We start from the raw sequence: 8,571 nt of genomic DNA, 5'->3' as shown, positions 1-8,571 counted from the left end.
CCCCCCCCCCATACTTTGATCGCCAAGGCAATCCAGACTGGAGCTGATGAGAATAATGAGTCTAGACTCTCCGTTCACCCTCTTGGGAGGCATTGTGATCAAAGGGCAACCATTTGGCACAATTTTCTGCATGATTTCAATGGTACTTTCAAAACAAACACAGAATCACATTCCCCCCATACATACACATCTATCTATGGCTAGATAATGATGTATACTGCTGCTCTAAATGCCAGAAATTTGATTATGCTTACACTTACATGGATATGTTGACAATCCCAAGCCATGTCTGAGGGCCTGGAAATTAGACTTCTCCACTTTATCTGGTGAAAGCGGGCAAATTTTCTTAGGCCGTATCCCGCAGTCAAAATGGCACCACCTATGCGTAAGAGGAAAGTATCAGAGAATCAATAAAAGTTTGCCAAGTTGAAACCGCCTTTAATATTTAAAAAAATACTAAAAATCACTATCATAGCTAATTTGGTCTCGCTTTTGTTTTTCTTCTAAATCATTTAATCTAAAATATTTTGGCTCTGTTCTAAATAGTTTAATCTAAATATTAAATTTTATAGCACTTTTAACTATTCTTGTCTATCCTGAATTCTATATGTGTGTTCACTAGAAGAGTAGGAAGTGTAACTTTTGAGCTTTTTTAAGATAGAAATTTCATTCAAACAACACCAACACTGGGGTCGAGTTTGGAGAAATGGCTAAACTAATTTATTTGCTCAAGAAGAGAACTTTTATAAAACATTGGAACCTTTTATAATTTTTTTTATTGGAAATGAATAAAAATCCACTTCTGAGTTCAGGATTTATTGGTTAAAAAGGTTTGTTTATGGGAAGAATGGAAGTATGATATGCAATCTGGGAGGGTGGACATGACAATTATTGTGTTTGTACTTGCTACAAAGAAAGGAATTTACTTGTTTAGATATCTTTTTCTGTTTTCCTTTTGGTTATTCTTCACTTTTTCTTTTACCTTTTATAATATTTTTCTATTTCTTTCCCTATGTTCCTGTAGTCTTTAAAATCTTCATAAAACTTCTTTTAATAAAAGTATTTAAAATACCAGTGGGTTCTAAGCATACTTTGAGACCCTGCATGGCTAAGTGGCCATTGTTAGAGGAACAGAACAGTTGTGTCTGGTGGCTAGCACATTAACAGGAGCTCCTCACATTGCAGCATTACGTTCCAGGCCCACTTGTCCCTCCGTAATTCTTACTATAATGCTTTCAGTACAATATTGCAAGACCAAATATTCTGAAGACTTTAGCATCTTACAAATATTCTAAAAGGACATGAAAGTCACAACTCCATTTATTATCTCGCTCTTTTTTAGAGGTATGCCTATTTCAGCTGGGATAAAACATCCCAAAGATTATCATTCTCCATACTGACTTCACTGCCCTTTGATTTTACAGGATGACTTCAAGTTTTAGTATTGTGAAATATTTTATTTCTATAGAGTTGTGATCTCCTAAGGGATCCTTTCAGAAGTGGGCTTGGCAATATATATATATATATATATATATATATATATATATATATATATATATATATATATATATATATATATATGATTTTTTTTATTTAAAAAGAAAATAGCTTGTTTTTATCCAGAATGAAGGATGAATTTGGAAATCTTGTATAAGTCAAGAAATTGATAAAGGAACTCTTTAATCAGATGAACTGAAATTGACTCTTTTCTTCAACCATCCAATCAAATGTCTCCAGTCATCCCTTTCTCATGAACTTCTAGCTACTGGGACCTTTCCTTTTTTATTGGTAGCAGGTCTACAACAGCTCTAGGGAGACCTTTGTGTAAGGTTTTTATCTCTAGCAATAACAACATTCCAGCTGCTGCAGTGGGGGGAAATCCACCAATTACAGTAGATGTCCATCTACACCAGCAACATAGACAGCTTTACAGTTACACTGGGATCACAATTCTCAGAAACAACAATCACTGAGGACAATCCTAGTTTGGAAGTCTGGGAATTGTAGTCCTAGTATATCTGGAAGATGCTGGGTTAGAAAAAAAATTGTATAGGGTGTAGTGTCTGGCTATTCAATCATCTTTAATGTTATGCCTAGGATGGGAAAAATAAAACTAGTAGTTATCCATGATATGTCCCTCTAGGATGGCAGTTCCCAATCTTTTCTATACCCTGCACCCCTAGAATGCTTTTGATATATTCTCACACCCCTTACAAAAGTTTGTAATAATGGCAATGAATAATGCATGTACACTATAATTTTGAAATTTCTAAACCCAAGTTTTTGCACCCCCTGGAATATCGTCTCGCAACCCCTGGTTGGGAACCCCTGCTCTAGGACCTAGCCATTTAACAGTGCAGTCAATTAGCTTTTGAGGGATTTGGTCATCTGTGATAGACATAAATCTTGTAAAACACCTTCTCTCGACGTATCAAATCTTCATTTTCATCCACTATTGGCAGCAATTCATTTACTTCCTAAATTAAGCAATAGGTGCTTTAACATATTTTGGCAGTTTAGTAAGCATGCTTCTTAGAGAGGCTTCTCATTTTCAATCTAAGCTTCGGTGGAATGTGATCATACTTTGCAGTTTGTCCCATGTAAATCTTAAATTCACCATGTTCTCCTCAAGCAAGATTCCGTGGTCACCAAAACAAACTTATCAAATGGATTCAGGATTGGGTTCCATGGAAGTCCACACTGTAATCCTTACAAATCATCAGCTTCCATGAAGAGCATAAACTGTGCTTACCATAGTACTATATTCAAATTTCAGGCCAACTGTTTGTCATCAGATTAGAATGTGATGACATTAAAAAAGATGAGAAGGAAAAGCTGTTCAGCAGTTTTAAATTCATAATGACAGCCTGCAGGAAATAGAGACACCCCACCAAATACTGTTCATTAAAACAGATGCACATCCTCACACAAATATGCACAGACTGTATATTCAATTTATCAAAACCAACAACATAATTGTAAAGCTACCAGATCTGGGCTGCAAAATTCCAGATGGCCATGAGATGGCAGAAAGAACTGTTTGCTGCCATTAAGTGGTCATCTGAATTTTTGCAGCCCTGATCAGAAAGTCGTACAATGTCACATCCCAAAATTCCATAGATTCCAGGGCCTTTGGAAAATAGTCTATTCTATTTTAACTTTCTGGCTCAGCTATGCAGAATTACAAGTTTAAGGAGACTTAGTGCACTGCTTCTGTTTTGACTGGTATTTTGTAACTAGTTTATCCTCATATTTTCTATTAGTCATGCTTCCAATAATTTAGGGACCACAAACTCAAACACTGGCCTGATTCATGCATGATGCTAAAATATATTTGGGTTCTGATTTTGTCTTGATGTCATGCAAAATCAGCCACTGTGGTATGTAAGTCACGGTTATTCATTTTGTGTATGCACCAGTTAATTATGGATCATTTCTCTATTTATTTAAAATATTTACACGATCTCTTGCTAAAACAACATCTTGAAATGTGCAAACTATGCCACTGAGTCCTTGGCAGAGGAAATGCTTTTTCTACTCTTTTGAGAAGGAGAGAGTTTTTTTTTCAGAGTAGGATCATACTATCAAATTCAGAAGATTTTTCTTTGCTGCTTTTCTTTTTGGAAATATTCCACAAATCACCAACCACTGCACAGAATGGCATGCAATGAACTTATATCTGAACAAACGTTTGTGTCTTTTTGTCAACATCACTGCCAGAACTTTTTCCATAATCTAGCACCCTCCAGATGTGTTAGGATTACAGGTCTCACAATTGTCAATTAGCAAAATTTGTCATGCTGGCTAGGAATTCAGAATGTTTATTTGTGGAAATCATTTGTAATTTAACCCTTCAATTTGGAAGCATTAAAAAATGACTTGTATAATAATAAAAAACCAACAACAAATATTTCTTGCCCCAAAGAATAAGGTCTCAAGATCTTTGGAAGGTATTAGTTTGAGACAAACATCTCTATAGTTTTTTCTTCCCTAATTTAGGTTGGATGACTGGACATCTTGCATGCTGAGCCATTTGGAGTTACAGTAGAGGAAGATGATGGAGAACCTGATTGTTTTATTCTGTCAATAGTGTTCTCATCTTGGAAGCAGAACTGGGCCAATAGCCCTTGACTTATTTACCACAGATAAAAGTGCTTATTCCTTATTCATTGTACTGATTCTCACATTCTTAATGAAAATTCAAATCAAACTTTGTGACTAAAGCAGACTCTCATTAACTTTCCTTTTCTGCTTGTTCTGAAAAAAATCAGCAAAATCCTGACTAAATGAAACTCTAGAATTCCCTTTCCTAATTTGATTTCCTTCCAAAATTTCAACCACAGGGTTAAAAGACATGCTGGTGGGGAATCACTTAATTCTTTCATTGACTGTTCCATGTGGAAGGAAGTGTGTGTGTGTGTGTGTGTGTGTGTGTGTGTACTTCCTAAAGAAAATTTGAAAGAAAACAAAGAAAAAGAAAAAGAAGTAATAACAACGTGGTGCTTAAGATAAGAGCAGATCTCTAAATTATTTTGTGTCTTCAATATTTTCCTGAGGACCACTAGGGAGGAGGTTAGCCATATCTCCATCAGAACATTCCAAAACATTGGTGATGCCACAGAAAAGCAGAGAAATGCTTTCTAGACTTGACCTTCATCACCTCTCCAAAGGGTGAGTATTGGACTTAGTGAAGCACCATGCTAGGTTTTGTAACAAGAAGTGTTCTGATGCATCTTTCCAGTCAACCTTCCTATCAAATTGCTATTTAATTTAGAGATATTTCTATAATGTAAGCATGGAAGACTTTATATACTTGCAATAGAACATTTAATCCCACTTATTGTAGGCAAGGGGATAAAGCCTAAGATAAATCACAAAATTGTTTAAAATACCAAGTTTCAATAAATGCTTGCCGAACGTCAGATAAGGCCCTGGAACTGAGAGATAGCTCTATATAATGTCACTAGCCTTCCAACTTTATGAACTATGAACAATATTAAGACTTTCAAAGTTCAGTGGATGTTTGGGTTTCTAATCTACACTGGTTCAAGTAAACTTAGACCATACATGTTGGCTATGTAGCTGTTGGTGAAATATTATCAAATGCATTTCAGCAGAACAATCCTTTTAATTGTGAGGATAAAGCAGTATTCACTTTGTCAGTAGTAATTCCAAGGTTTCAGAACCCAAGAATAACCTTAACAGCCCAATATATCTCATTAGACTGACCTCATAAAGTTTAGAACTATTCTACTTACAGGCTTTGCATGCCTACAAAAGGTGTCCAACATGTGGCCATCTTGCTTGGCAGTTTTAGATAAGGGGAGTAAAAAAGCAGCGTAAATCTCCTCCAGGAAGCAGACTTTCACGTTTGCCATGAGATCTGCTTGAGCGCGAATTCGTGCAATGTTGACATGTAGCATTAAGGAATGCATCTTTAATCTCACTGCAATAACCAGAATGAAGCCAGTGCTGCTGGCACATTTTAATGGGTGATTCCCTCCAAAAGCGGCCCCTGCTTGAAATTCTGCCTGGAGTCTAAATTAAAGTCAAAGCCCTAGTCAGTTAACTGGGCTATAACATATGAAGAATTGATTTTCTTATTTTCAGCTGTCAGGCTTGCTACAAAGAATGAGTTTTAATTCTGGGGATGTTATTAAACTCCTTGCTTAACCGGCAGAAAAATGGAACTGCTGGAGGAGCAAGCGGGCAACTGCCGTCGGATTGAATGACACCTGTCAGAGTATGATGAATGACCCTCCCTGCCCCACAATCCCATTCTCTGTCAGTCAGGGGAGGACCATTAATCTTCATCGAGGACCTGTCACGTTAGGCAACCAGGATGCCAAAAACTCCTCCTCCCTTTCGCCTCCAAGACACATGTAGCAATATGATGCTCTCATCGCCGGCACGATGCCGTATTTGCATAATCTTGCATGACTTTCTTCCCCCCAGAACTTCCTCCTCCAATCCTGCCCTCTTCCTCTGCCAAAGCCAGTGTGGGAGAGATGTGATTAGACAGATGGAGTATGGGCCAGGCTGCCAGCTACCAAACCCCCTACAGTGCTTGATGAGGAGCAGACCATCTATACAAACCAATCAAAAAGCTGGCAGTTCAATTACAGAGTAATAAAGGGACATTCATCATTCAATTAGGCACCTGTCATGGCTCCACAAAAGGGAAAACTTCTAACCTGAGACTCCAGGGAAAAGAAGCTACAACCAACAAGCAGAGGGACAAATGAAGAGAGAGAAAAAAAATATTAAAGGAGGAGCAAAAACAGGAAGGCAAGAGAAAAGACAAAGTTGATTATTAATCAGAAACCCCCCCTCTCCCCCCCAAAAAAATAGAGGAACCTTTCAGCAAAAATCAAAAGTTGACCTTATAATAGATGAAGAAACTAGTCCTTAATGCTAAGTCTTGGCAGGGTATGTGTTTATCAATGTATTCATTACCACCTAACCCAGCATCGCTTGTAATTGGCATAAAAGGAGGAAAAATGGCTTTTCAAATGCTAGCAATGATAACAGTAACAAAAGGCAAGCAGTTCACATGTTGACAATTTCCTCACTCTTGTTGGGCAGGGAGAAGAAAAGCAAAATCAAATTATGATATATTTAAAAAATGGTCAAGGCATAGATAACATTGCAACATAAGTCCATTAACTGGCAAAAAGACCAACCACAGGAAAAATTAGACATCAAAAAAATGTTGATGCCTTGTCAAAGATCCCCTTATTAGTAGAGTCCTATCACATAGTCAGAAAGCCTTCAGGTACCAGTAAGTGTGAGCTTGCCACCAACAACTACTCACCTTTTTTTTTTCCTTTTTCTCTAGCTTCAAGTTCTCTCAATATTACAAAACGTATCAATGTATATATGATAGTCAAGTAAGTTGAACATAGGAGGAATGCATTGTAGGACATCTTCTTGAGCTGGTGCTGGAATTTGCTTTAATTTGTTCTAGTTGCGCCTGATGATCAAGCTGCTGATTTGCTTCAGAAAAAAAAATATTGGTATCCCAATAGAAAAGTTAATAGGAAAAAAATCTAATTGGTCTTCCAGATACTACAGGTAATCCCCTAGTTACGAGCATTCACTTAACGCTCATTCAAAGTTATGTGATGAGTGCCCCCTAGTGCTTACGAGCAAGTCCCAAAGTTACGAATATTGCAGCACCATGGCAGTCTTTCGCCCTTATGAGCGACCGCAGTGGCTCTACAAAATTAACTCTGGTTATTTCCTCCCTACCCCTGCCCCAGGTCTCCCTAGGCACCAGCCCTTCAGTACTCACTCTGCAAAGATCGAGATCCTTCACTTTCTTGGCTGATCCAGGCCTTTGGTGTATTTGCAGAGAATGGAGGCCTAAAGTAACACAAGTTCATGCAAGATCAGTGGGGCGAGATCTTATGCTACTGATCTCATGTGATCTCATAGTATTTTAGGCCTCTGTTCTCTGCAACAGAGAACAGAACCAAAGCTGGGGGACTCTTCTATCTGTCTCCATAGGCTGGATCGGAGGCCTTTTCCAGGCCGCTGTGGCCCAGATCTAAGGATGGGGAATGCTTCCACCACCACCCCCCACAGCCCAATCTGGGCTCTGGAGGTGTTTTTCAGGCCTGATCAGGCCACGGGGGGGGGGTGCCGAAACGTTCCCCAGCCTCAGATCTGGGCTGCAGCAGTCTGGAAAAGGCCTCTGGAGCCCGGATTGGGCCACAGGAGGGATGCGGAAACGTTCCCCAGCCTCAAATCTGGGTGGCAGCAGTCTGGAAAAGGCCTCCGGAGCTTGGATCAGGCCATGGGGGAGCATGGAAGTGTTCCCTGGCCTCAAATCCAGGGTAACAGGAGCCTGGAAAAGGCCTCTGGAGCCCAAATCAGGCTGTGGGGGGGGGGCTGCAGAAGCTTCCCCCTACCTCAGATCTGGGTGGCAGCAGGAACCACAGCAGAGAGGAGACAGATCTTTTCCAGGTAAATCTGGTGTGGCAGGAAGGGAGGGGAAGCATGTGGTATCTTATTCGGTCAGGGAAGCCTTGAGGGCCTGTTCCCTCGTTAGGCCCTCCATGTCCTTCCCCACCCTGAGATACCTCATGTTCGCTTTACATGCTGCGTGCGTTTTAACAAGCAAAGGAGTGATTCATTCAAGGTACGAGATTCACTCTATAAGTTTTCGAGTTAGGAGTGGAATGGGCAGATTTCATTTCACTCGTAACTCGAGGATTACCTGTGTAAGAATAATTCAGTCAGTTCATATTCAATTTAATTATTCTATGCAAGGTAGACTACACTAGACTCGATTTTACAGGAATTAAACTGAGCTCCTTACACAATGAAATGTTTCTTACTAAACATAACATTAGAAATGTGATTTTTTTTAAAAAAATCTACAAAGTCAAATAGACCAGTGCCCCAGATACTACATTTTCAGATACTTTTATTGGATCATAACCCATTCATATACATACATCTGCAAATACATACATACATAAGCTAATTAAATAAATTTAAAAGAAAACTATTGCAGGACAATGTATAGATTTATTTATAATCTATACAAGCTTAGATAATATATTT

The sequence above is a fragment of the Protobothrops mucrosquamatus genome, unplaced genomic scaffold (assembly GCF_001527695.2).
Source record: "Protobothrops mucrosquamatus isolate PMUCROS unplaced genomic scaffold, P.Mucros_1.0 scaffold15, whole genome shotgun sequence".
In the NCBI taxonomy this organism is placed as follows: domain Eukaryota; kingdom Metazoa; phylum Chordata; class Lepidosauria; order Squamata; family Viperidae; genus Protobothrops; species Protobothrops mucrosquamatus.
This window is presented reverse-complemented; position numbering follows the sequence as displayed.